We start from the raw sequence: 12,656 nt of genomic DNA on the forward strand, positions 1-12,656 counted from the left end.
GAGGAATCAGGTCTTTGGAAGCAGTAGAGTATTTACGGAATCTTAGACATGGATTTTCAAGGATAAATCTAATCTTGTCAGTGAATGAATATAAACTAGCAGGTTATCTCAAAGTAACATATGAAGAACAGGAGGCAAAGGGGGAAGGCGGTGAAGGAGAGAAAATAAGTGGATTGAAGACTTTGAGAATGGATGTGACATTGTAAATGTGGCCAAAGAAGACCAGACAAAACTGTGTTCTGTGCCTATAAAGTCTGAAATGAGAAAACCAACATGAACCCGAGGATTTGGAGACCCAAATAAATAATACTTAAGAGTTTCAATATAAAAATAAAAATAATTTGATATAGGAAGGACCTGGAAAACCTAAGCAGTTCTAAAGAAGAAGAAGAAGAGGAAGAGGAAGAGGAAGAGGAAGAAGGAGAAGGAGAAGGAGAAGGAGAAGGAGAAGGAGAAGAAGAAGAAGAAGAAGAAGAAGAAGAAGAAGAAGAAGAAGAAGAAGAAGAAGAAGAAGAAACAAAAGAAAGAAAAGATATTAACTAATGCCAAAATGCCACCCCACCTCCTACCCCCAGGTTAACAAGCTATAGTACAATGGCTTCAAGAACATTTTTTAAATGTTATTATTCTTAGATATATTATGTATTTACATTTCAAATGTTATCTCCTATTCCCTCTCTCCCATACCCCTTCTCCCTGCTTCTATGACCTTAACACCCTGGCATTCCCTACACTGGGGAAATGACCCTTCACAGGACCAAGGACTTCTCCTCCTATTGATGTTGGACAATGCTATCCTCTGCTACATATGCAGCTGGAGCCATGGGTCCCTCCATGTGTACTCTTTGCTCTTTGGTTGGTGGTTTAGTCCCTGGAAGCTCTGGTGGGATCTGGTTGGTTGATATTGTTGTTCTTCCTATGGGGTTGAAAACACCTTCAGCTCCTTCAGTTCTTTCTCTAACTCCTCCATTGGGTCCCCTTGTTCAGTCAGTGGTTAACTGCAAGCATCCTCATCTGTATCAGTAGGGCACTGGCAGAGCCTCTCAGAAGACACCCATATCTGGCTCATGTCAGCAAGCACTCCTTGGCGTCAACAATAGTGACTGGGTTTGGTGACTGCATATGGGATGAATCCCTAGGTGGGGCAGTCTCTGGATGACCTTTTCTTCAGTCCCTGCTTCACTCTTTGTCCCTGTATTTCCTCTCGTGAGTATTTTGGTTCAGTGGTAGAATTCTTGCCTGCCATGTGGGATGCCCTGGTTTGATTCCTGGCCCATGCAGAGTCAAGCACATTTTAAAGCCAATGTTCATGAGGTAAATATAAAGATTCCTAAAAAGAATGTAGGGACCAATGTTTTCAGTAGAGAAACAGAGTTGTTAAAAAAAAAAAAACCAAAACCAAACAAACAAACAAACAAATCAGCCAAGTACAGTGGTTCATTCTGTAATCCTAGCACTCTAGAAGGAGAGGAATTCCGGGTCATCCTAGGCTACATGGCAAGTTTGAAGCCAACGTGGGCTACATGAGACTCAAAATAAAATAAAGAATACCAGTAATGCCTGTAATACCAGCGCTAAGGGGACTGAGACGGGAGGGTTGGGTTCAAGGTTTAGCTTGGATTACCTAGCAAAACCCTGTCTCAAACTGGGGGGAAAATATTGAAGTGAATCAGTAGCAAGGTTGAGATGGCAGAGAAAAGAGTTGATAAACTTGAAGAAACATTGATACGGAGCTCCAGGAGCCTGCTGAACTCGGTGCCAGTTATTGGAGTCCTGAGGTGGGGGAGGGGGTGGTGGTGAAGAAATTTTATTTTACAATGTGTGAGGAATTCGCACATTGTAAGATGTGCACATATAGTCAAGAAACCCCATGTATGGCAAACAGAAGAAATCCAAAGACATCTTGGCCAGGGAAATGAAAGTAGTGAAACCAGGGTGGAAATGGCGGGAGGATACTAGGCAAGCGCAGACCCGCAGTAGCGGCTACTGGCTCAACAGGAGCGGCCAAGATGGGGGCCCTGGCAGGCACTTCCGGTGCTGGGAAAGGTCTCCTTCAGTTTGTCAGGCAAGTGCTCTACACGCTCGGCCCCTCATGGGAAGATTCATGGTTTTACTTCAATCTTGGGTAGCACAAGGCATAGTTGTTTTCTGTCCTGTGGCTTCTGGCCTTGACCGGCTGGTGTTCCTCCGCTTTGCTAGTTCGATGTCCCCAGACACTTTAGAAAGATCAAAGATGTGAAATCATGAGAAGAAGCCAAGCTTTAGACATAGGACATGGATAATCAAACTTGGTGTTTAAATTCTGTCTCCTGCTGGCTTGCTCATGCTCCCCTCCGCTCCCCCACCCCTCTCTCACGTGCTCTCGCTCTCTCGCTCTTTATCTCTTTCCCAGTCTCTCAGTGTCTCTGTCTGTCTGTTCCTTCCTCCCTTATTTCCTACTCTGTCTTATTTTTGGTGCGGAAAAATGCCCTCGTAACTAAATAAACATGACAATACCTGATAAGGCCTGGGTTGATTCCACACTGCATAAACAGGGCATGCATGGTGGCACGCGGCCATAATCTCAGCGCTGCGGAAGCGAAGGTAGGAGGATCAGACACTCAAGGCCACCCTCAATGCGAATTAAATTCCAGCACTGCATATGATGCTAGTTCTCCACTTTATTATTCTGACTTACCTTATCATTTATATAACTGCAAACCTTAGCCACCTCTCCTATTTTTGGTTGCGAGCCTAGCCTTTTACAGCTGAGCCATTTCTCCATCGTAGGAGCCGCCTCTTTGAGCCTCTTAAACTATATTTCTTAGAATAAGATTTTCTACATAGCATCAAAGAATTATTGGCAGTTCACTTATTTGAAATCACTTACATTTTTTTTCTATGTTGATAGCAAAGAATGTAGCAAAGAATGCATTTTCAGGACACCCCATATCCTCTGGTCTGACCTCACAGCAGGCAAAAAGCAACAAAAGCCAAACCAAGAAAAAAACAAACAAACAAACAAACAAACAAAAAACCCCCAAAACCTTCTAATTCCTGGTTTTCTTCTACCAGAAAAATACTATTAGTTGTTGGATCCAAGAAGTAAACCTGGCAGACCTAGCAAACCCTGGATTATCTCCCCTTACCTGTCAGTCATTCCCTGGAAGAGATGCTAGTCCATGACTAAAAGCTATCTAGGATAGCCTCGCTCTTGTGACAAATGGGCAAAATCTGAAGAGCAGAGTCAGGGACAACATTTGCTAAGGGGGAGGACTTTGAGGTCCTCAAACTGTGGATAACAGACGTCTGCATTTGGAGGTCCTGATAATCACTGCCCACAAACAGCTCTTCTCAGGGGTCAGCCTTTGGGCACGTTGCTAACCAACCTTGGTCGTCAGAGTGACACAGCTGGGAAGAGATACCTCAACTGTTGCGTTGCTGTTATTAGGTTGGTCTATGGGCACGTCCGTGGGGGCATGTTCTGGATTGCTAATTGATGGAGGAGGGTCCAGTTCACTGTGTGCGGTACGGTCTCTAGGCAGGTGGCCCCGGACTGTATAAAAACGTAGCTCAATGAATGCCAGCAAGCCAGCCAGTAAGCCAGCAAGCAGCACTCCTCCATGGCCTCTGTATCCGCTTCCGTCTCCAGGTTCCTGCCTGGAGTTCCTGCCTGGAGTTCCTGCGCTGCCCTCTGTGTACAGCCATACCCTACCCCGTCCTCTCTGGTGATATTTCTCTGAACAATTCTTAAGCTGGGCCTCTCTAATACAGGAATGCATATGCAGATATGTGAACTATTTATATATTTCACACACAGCAAAATGAAGATTAACAAAGGGTTGGTTTGTTTATTTTTAGATTACCTTCCGTCAAATTTATGTTTTGCAAAGTCTGTGATTAGCATAAACATTTCCCCCAGCTTTCTTTGACAGACAGGCTAGAAAACATTCCCAAGTAAGTAAAAATAAAGAGTTTCAGGCAAGAATAAAAGTAGACAAGAGTAGACATTCTTAAAAAACAAAGACCAAAAAAAAAAAAAAAAACCCTTTAGTAATGTATTCATACTAATAAACTGTAACAGAGTGTTTGAAATGAAATGTTTGTTGTGCTCAAGAGAAAACCCTGGTAAGCACATAGAGCTTAGATGTATTACCAGTGAGGACAGGTAATGGTGCGACCCTGGGCAGACTGGCTGTTTGTTGGGCAAAGGCGTGGGAAGCCCAAGGGAGGATACACAGTTTTTACCTCAGAAAAACATCCATCTCCCTTATTATACCGCAGCGCCTTTCTGCCACACATCATAACAGCAGGACAGTCCGCTGTCAGGAAGCAATGCCTGCTTGTCTCCCGGATGGGAGGACAGAGTGCGGAGTGGACGATTTTAGAGTCTTGTTCTTTCATGTGAGAAGTGCTCGTAAGGCGGCAGGAGCTGGGGACGGCTTGCCATGAAAACGTTGAGAAACATCAAACGCTAGCCTTTCTGCAGAAAGGTAGGCTCTGGCTTCGGTGCTGATTCTTTTGGCTCTAGCTGAGTCTAATAGTACAAAAGGATAGACAAAAGCCTGCACGCGACTGGCAGTCACCATGGGAGACGCAAAACGATGGCGGTTCACTGCGGATGCTCTTGCCGTTGGAAAAGCTGCATTGGAAAAGCTGCACCTGCAGCCAGTTGAAGCTTGGCCTCAGTGACTCCTGTAAACTTCTGGAAAACTCTCCAGGGCAGGAAGATGGAACTCTGCTCAGCGAATGCCCGTTTCTGTGCACGATTGATGCTTATTGTCAGGGAGACTTTTATTCTTCAGTTGTGCCCGATTTAATCTTGAGTCTTTTAACATTGAACACAAATCGAGGCACAGGAACTATACAAAATATCTCTCCTTCACAAGCCAGCCCCACCGCAGTTTGAATTTTCCAGAGGTTTATGAACTAGCCACATGCCTGTCAGTGTTGTTACCTGACAACCTTTGGACAACCCAGACCAGCCATTCCCTTCAATTATTTACTCTCTTTCTACGATAACACGCAATCTCACAGCCAGTTACTCTCTTGTCTTTTTTTTTTTTTTAGTTATCATGATAAGGGATAATGACACATTAACAAGTCTTAAGAGCTAACCTGGGTTCATTTTAAACAAATGTTTCTCAACATGTAGAAAACATGCTAATGCCTGGCTAGAGTAGTGGTGCGGGCCTTCGATCCCAGCACTTAGGGAGGAGGAGACAGGTGCATTTGTGAGTTCGAGGTCAGCCACAGCTATATAGTAAGACTGTTTCAGAAAAATAAACAAAACAAACAAAAAAAGATTATTTTTAAAACTTGAGACTCAACCAACTAGTACCTTTTTAATTTATGGAAACTAAAAAATAAAATTCAGATTGGCCACATGTTTTCTGTAAAATTCTGCTGTGCAGTCAGGGCTTGTGAGGTTTCAGAAATGTGGAATAAAGTGATTTATCCACCGTTAGTCGTGTTTTCATGAGGGATTTAGCCACGCTAACTCTGTTGTCAATCTCTTTCTAAGATAACATAAAATCTCACTACTCTCTTGATTGCTTCTTCTAGTTGTCCCGATCCAAGGTAATAACAGGATATGGCGTCAGGGAGTCAGGAATGGCATGAGAAAGTCTGCATAGCTGTCTTTTCTGAGAGGCAGAGATGTGGGCATTCCTCTCAACATTTGTTCCTCACTGTCACAGGCAGGGCACGGCTGCTGGCTGGTGGTCGCAGCCCCAGTGTGATCCTGGGTGCTGGGAGCATACTGGAAAATTAAAAACAACCCAACACAACGCAACACAAAACAAAACCCTCGGAGAAAACCGTCCTCTTGTGTTAGAGTTCTCATTTCAATGACAGGGTGGGAAGATCCCAGTTATGCCTTGCATCTGTCTGTGTCCACACAAATACACAGCTATCTTATGTTCACAAAAACACACTATTCAGAAGTCACCCTTCAAGTGTCCTTGAAGGCAGAAAGGCAAACAAATGCGCCATTGTTCACTTGGATGTCAGAGGGCACCTCCCGGTGTTTCCTGTAATCTGCTAATACCCCGTGGAACCAGGACAAAAGAACTCCCCCAAGAATCGTTTTCTCCCTTGTGCAAGATGGAAATGGTACTGGATAAGATTCAAATATCACCTGGGACTGCAAGTACATAAAGACATCAAAAGAGTCTGTGACATTGTGGCAACTGCTCCTGTAACTGTTGCTGCCCCTTAAAATCCATCCGTACAGCCAGTTTCCACAACATAAGAAAGACAGCAAGCAGGATGTGGTGATCCACATATGTCCTAGCAACTTGTTTAGAGTCCGTTTTTAATTTTTAAAGCTGGTTGAGAAGGAAAAAAAAAACACTATTTGTTTAGTTCATGGTCAATCACGTGTCCTCTCAGTGTGGACCTTTTCAGCCATCACAAAGCACACACACAAGAGCTCCCAGTGACCATGCAGAAACTAGCATCTCTGGAAGCTCGCCTGTCGCAAATAATTTCTGTGGGATTTCAGAACCGGGTAAGGCTCACAGAAAGAACTCGAAGCATTGATAACTCAAATGCTGTATATAATGTATATATAATGTATGTATATAAATGCTGCGTGAGTGGATGCACACACCCTGAAGGAGAGCTGAAATATGGGAGCCCCATGCTTCTGTATCCTGTGTATAAAGGATAGATGGTTTATAAACTTACAAAGCCAACTGTTCTGAAGCAACTGAGACCCCTGTTTCAGTAACAGTATCAAGAAATAGTTAAGACCTTAACTCGGGCAGAAGAGAGAAATGGAAGAATAACAATAAACCAAAAGAACTCAAAAATGAAAAATATAATCTTGATAAGTGGTTTTCATGCGCTCATCCAGAACACAGAGGGGGAAGGTAATAGAAATGGCTCATTTTAGTAGCAGTATAGAAGATAATGTTTTCAGCCTATTTCTTTACTAGCAGAAAACAGTTATTGATAAGCCTGAATAGGCAGCACCTTAAGAAGGGAGAGAGGCACAGCAAAAACACAAAAAGGGGAGGAAGAGGAAGAAGTAGAGATGGCCTCTACCACAAAACCAACACAATTGACTTTAAGTGCTCTCCCTTATTAAATCTGTTATGTTTTAAATGAAAAATACGCATTAAAGCTGGGTCATAGCTCAATAACTGAACACTTGTCTAGCCCATCTAACGTCCTGGGTTCAACCCCCAGCATTGAAAGAGAAAGGAAAGGGAGGAAGGAAGAGGGAGATTAAAATAGCCTTAGTTCAATATGTCTTGCAGCAAAACACTACGATCAGATTATAACACATGATTGGAGTCAAAGGCGTTAATTAACTTAGGGTGTGTGTGTGTGTGTGTGTGTGTGTGTGTGTGTGTGTGTGTGTGTGTGTGTGTGTGTGTGTGTGTGTGTGTGTGTGTGTGCGTCCACGCGTGCGTGCGTGCGTATGTGTGTCCACGCGTGCGTGCGTGGGTGCACGCGTGCGCATGCGCCATGATGTATACGGAGAGGTCAGAGGACAACTTCCGGGAACTGATTCTTGCCTACAGCCATGTCGAGGCGGGATCTTTCACTGTTTCTGCTCCGCTCCATACTGCAGGAAATTTTCTCCTGTCTCCATCTCTCACCTTATGATAGCTGGAGTGCTGGAATGTTCTGCACTGGGGAAATAGAAAAGAAAAAGATCTACAGGTTCTTCTATGAACCTATGGCGCCGGTCTGTGTTAGCGGCCGCATGGTGTGATGAGAGCCCTTGACTCTCGGACTCCCTTGAACTCCCCTGCGTTTTCCCTCTTTTTGTCACATTTGATAATCTGCCCTGGATTTTACTTTATTGCTACTTAGAAGTTGTACGTGACTATGCGTACTTTGCACATATGAGGACATAGGTTAAAGTGAATGGCAAAAAGCTTACCTCTTGACAGACTCTGCCTTCCCGAATGTTTCTTTTGTCTCAGATTCCTAGGAACCTTGAAGCTTCCCCCCCAAAGAAGTTCTCTAATAGTCATAACATCCTGTGGGGATGTTGGTGCTTGTTATAGTTACAGAAGGTACAAGTGGAAATTGCCCTGACAATTTATCCAAATGTTCTATCAAATTCATGATTGAGAGGCAATTGGATGTGAATCACTAGGGCGCCGTCTTGACAACGTTTGCTGGGGCTTTTTTGAATATAAGCATAGTGATTTTAAGGCCTTCACGATTGAGATATAGTTCCAATTTCTAACCATTTTCTTGGCAAATACCTGTTTCATAGCTCAATAAAAGCACGCATAAAAGTGTTGGAATTGCAATTAGACAAGATGGATGAAGCAAAGAAGTGCAGACCGACAGGAGCCGGATGTAGATCGCTCCTGAGAGACACAGCCAGAATACAGCAAATACAGAGGCGAATGCCAGCAGCAAACCACTGAACTGAGAATAGGTCCCCCGTTGAAGGAATCAGAGAAAGAACTGGAAGAGCTTGAAGGTGCTCGAGACCCCAAAAGTACAACAATGTCAAGCAACCAGAGCTTCCAGGGACTAAGCCACTACCTAAAGACTATACATGGACTGACCCTGGACTCTGTCCCCATAGGTAGCAATGAATATCCTAGTAAGAGCACCAGTGGAAGGGGAAGCCCTGGGTCCTGCTAAGACTGAACCCCCAGTGAACTAGACTATGCGGGGAGGGTGGCAATGGGGGGAGGTTTGGGAGGGGAACACCCACAAGGAAGGGGAGGGGGGAGGGTGATGTCTGTCCGGAAACCGGGAAAGGGAATAACACTTGAAATGTATATAAGAAATACTCAAGATAATAAAAAAAAAAATAAATAAAATAAGATATCACAGGGAAAAAAAAGTGTTGGAATTGGATAATTTGGTAGCATGTTTCTAGTTTTTTATGAATTAGAAAGATAAGATATGTGGTGAAAATAGGAAATATATATTCACATTCAAGATACTTATTATGCAATTAACAAGTTGGAGGGATAAGAGACTCTCAAGGAGAGGGGGCAATATAATGATATTAAAATAGAATTAAAAGAAAATAATGTCTGTGTCCTCAGGTAACCCAAAGCAGGGATGGCTATTTAACTTGTTAGCTGAGTTTTTAAATTGTAATTCTCTAAATCTCTGTCAACATTAATTAGTTCCTTTGCTCCAGCTAGGGGAACATTGATATTTTATAGTAAATAATTACCCCTTATTCATTTGTTCATGATATGGTAGACATGATTTGATATAATTTGACATAATAGGAGAAAAGAAATGAGTAATAAATTACACTGGATAGCTTCCCTTGAATTATACAAATATAACCAGGATCGTGGTTGTGACTTTTTTTTTAAAATAAAGCAGATAAAAAGGTTTTAAGAATACGAATAATTGAAATTAAATTTCTAATGGAAACTGAAGAGGCAATGTACAATGAAGAAGATGCAAAGGGAAATGATCTTCTTTCAAATATTCTTGGGTTGGGGATTTAGCTCAGTTAGAGCGCTTGCCTAGCAAGCGCAAGGCCTTGGGTTCGGTCCCCAGCTCCGAAAAAAAAGAAAAAAAAAAAAACAATCAAATATTCTCTTTAGAGCAATGTATTAAGGGCGGGAGAGACGGTAGGAAGGTAGAGAGTATGTGCTGCTAGTGTAGATGGCCTGGGTTTGGTTCCCAGCACCCACATAGGGTGGTTCACAACTGTCAGCAACTCCAGGAGATCTGACACGTACACATAAAATAAAATACATCTATTTAAAATGTCATTGCATTCACTTATTTATTGTGGGGGTTGAGCATTGTGTGTGTGTGTGTGTGTGTGTGTGTGTGTATCTGTGTCACAGTGCACAAGTAGTGTTCAGAGGACGCCCCTTTCAGGACTCTGTTCTTTCCCTCCACAGTGGGATCTAGTTACCACATTCTGGTTGTTGGGTTTCCATGTTCTCGATGACTTCTCTGTGCCCAGTAGAGTGAAGAGAAGTTTCCCTTAGGGTTCAAAGCATCCGTATTATCAGTGTTCAACAAGGTTAAATGTGTGCTTTTGAAAGGTCGTAATGTGAAGTAAGTGATCAAAGGGTGTTTTTTTTTATTATTTTATGTGCATATGTGTTTTGCCTACATGCATGTATGTGTATCACATGCTGGACTGGTGTTAACAGAGGCAGAAGAGGGTGCCAGGTCCCCTGCACTAGAGTTTAAATGGTTGTAAGACCCTGTGTAGGTGTGAGAACAGAGCGTGGGTCCTCTGCGAGCGCAGTAAGCACTCCTACGCACCCAACCATCTCTCCAGCCTCCTGTCCTGAGGTTGTTGGTTTTTTTTAATTAAAATATTTATTTTTCTTTAACTACAAAAAAGGTAATATTTTTAAATCCTGCACTTTCAGCTGTTCCCAAAAAAAATGTATAGACACTGCCCAGTTAGCACCTCTCGTGTAAAGGTATTACAAACTGTTATGGTCCTCATAGACTATTTTGACGCCACCTAAAATGGAATTTCAAATTTACATTTAGTCATTTCTTTCCTCACGCCCAGAGTCGAGTCCTGCTCATAATGAGGTGGATGTCGCACTCTGTTTGTCATGGTGGATTATGCATCAGCATACGTAATTTTAGACACGAGCGGCAAATCTCCCTGATTTATATAGTATTCTCTTAATGCTCCCTGAAGATTAGCTCATATTATTGGGTGGTACTGTGATGTTCCTGTGCGTGCTTGCCTGGCATGCTTGAAGCCCTACATACAATCCACCACACCACATAAAACCAGATGTGGAACACATACCTTTCGTCTCAGCTCTTGGGAGATGGCGTCAGAAAATAAGAAGTTCAAGGTTGTCTTTGGTTCTACAGTGAGTTTCCAGGTTAGCATAGGCTATTTAAGACCCTATCTTAAAATTAATAGAACAACAAAAAATAGTGCTGTTAGTCAGGTCAGTTTAAAGTCCCGATAAAATATTAAAAATGGAATCCTCTTACTATATGTATAAAAAACTGAAGTCCAGTGCATTTTCCCTTTTCTGAGCTGGGGAAAAAAAAAACTTGAATTCCTTCCCTATAATAATCCGACAGGAGCCAGGTGGGGGTGGTACACACTTGTAATCCTAGCACTCAGGAGGCAGAGGCAGGCAGATCTCTAAGTTCTAGGGCAGCCTGGTCTACAGGCGGAGTTCCAGGACAGCCAGGGCTACACAGAGAAACCCTTGTTGCTAAAAACAAAAGACAAAACGAACAACAACAATCTGACAGTTGGTATCCTTTATCTGTAAATGTTATTATATGGATCTGGGTCTTGACAAATTTAAGGGGGAAAGTCAAAGATTAAATTTAAAAAAAAAAAAAGAACCTGGCAAAGAGTCTGGACAGAAGCATCCTCAAAGATGTCAAGTGTTGACGAGGATGCCTACAGCATGGGACCTTCATACACTTTTGGCCAAGGAAGGCGGCGGCTTAGACGTTCCAAGGAAGTTCAGTGTGGAATTACTGAAAGACCTGGCAGTTCTACTGGTAGGTGTGCACACAAAAGAGCTGAAAACAGGCGCTCATTTGGACAGGTTCAGATGTTCACAGAACCAAGTTCACAAAAGCCGAGAGGTGAGAACAGATGTCCAACAGAGGACAGAACTGAGAGAAAGAAAAAAAATGGCTTCTGCATCTTGTAAATACGACTTCACCACTCTTGGGTCCTTATCTTAGCCTCACCCAGGACACGTCTTACTCAGTACCTGTGGCTCCTCCTAGCACTCCTTACCCTGCCCCCTGACCTCAACCTCTCATTCCCAGGTCTTGGGCTTCCACTTCCCTTCCCCCAGACTCAGGAGTTTTGGATAAGCTGGTCTCTTGGTCTCTTGGTCTCTTGGTCTCTTGGTCTCTTGGTCTCTTGGTCTCTTGGTCTCTTGGTCTCTTGGTCTCTTGGTCTCTTGGTCTCTTGGTCTCTTGGTCTCTTGGTCTCTTGGTCTCTTGGTCTCTTGGTCTCTTGGACCAGGCTGCGTCTCTTGGTTGGTGGCTCCTCTCTTGTTTTCCCCCCTTTCTTTCTCCTCCCATGGTCTGTGAATCTGTGGGTCATGTTCAGCTTACTTTCTCCCTTGTATCTACAATAAAAGTCTTCTCCATCTTGAGTAGTAGTTATGAGCTCCCCCTTTTATTTCATGTTTTCATTCAATCTTAAAAAGAAAACAAGTCACCATACCTGGGACAACATTGACAGTACTATGTCTAATAAAAAAGTCAGCCACCAAAGGCCACATATCTTACAACCATACTTATGAACTGTGTTCTGTACGGATACAGAAAGCTTATCAATGGCTTTGATTGGCATGGAGGAGGGCAGGGTGATGGTTAATGGAATCATGATTTCTTTTGGGGGTGGTGAAAACACAGTGTTGAGGACTCAACTCTGGTCCTTGTGTGCCGGGCAAGCTCTCTGTCATGGAGGCACACCACCAGCCCAAGAAAACGATTTACAGGGGTGATGGTTGTGCAAGCCTAAATATTCTAAAATCTGTCGGATTATGTTTTATAAACCCCATAGTGAGACAGACAGGCTGATTCCATGATAGGCTTCAAATTGACAGTACAGGAGACTAGGCCTAAATCTCTGTTTCCAAGAACTGGGCAAGTCCAGGAAAAGTCCAGGCCTCAGAAGCTGCCCTGCCACCTGGCTTGAGGCAAGGACAATGGGTCAGCAGCAGTTTCCAGACTTCCCCAGCAACAGTTTCCAGACT

The sequence above is a fragment of the Rattus norvegicus genome, chromosome 15 (assembly GCF_021556685.1).
Source record: "Rattus norvegicus strain SHRSP/BbbUtx chromosome 15, alternate assembly SHRSP_T2T, whole genome shotgun sequence".
NCBI lineage: Eukaryota > Metazoa > Chordata > Mammalia > Rodentia > Muridae > Rattus > Rattus norvegicus.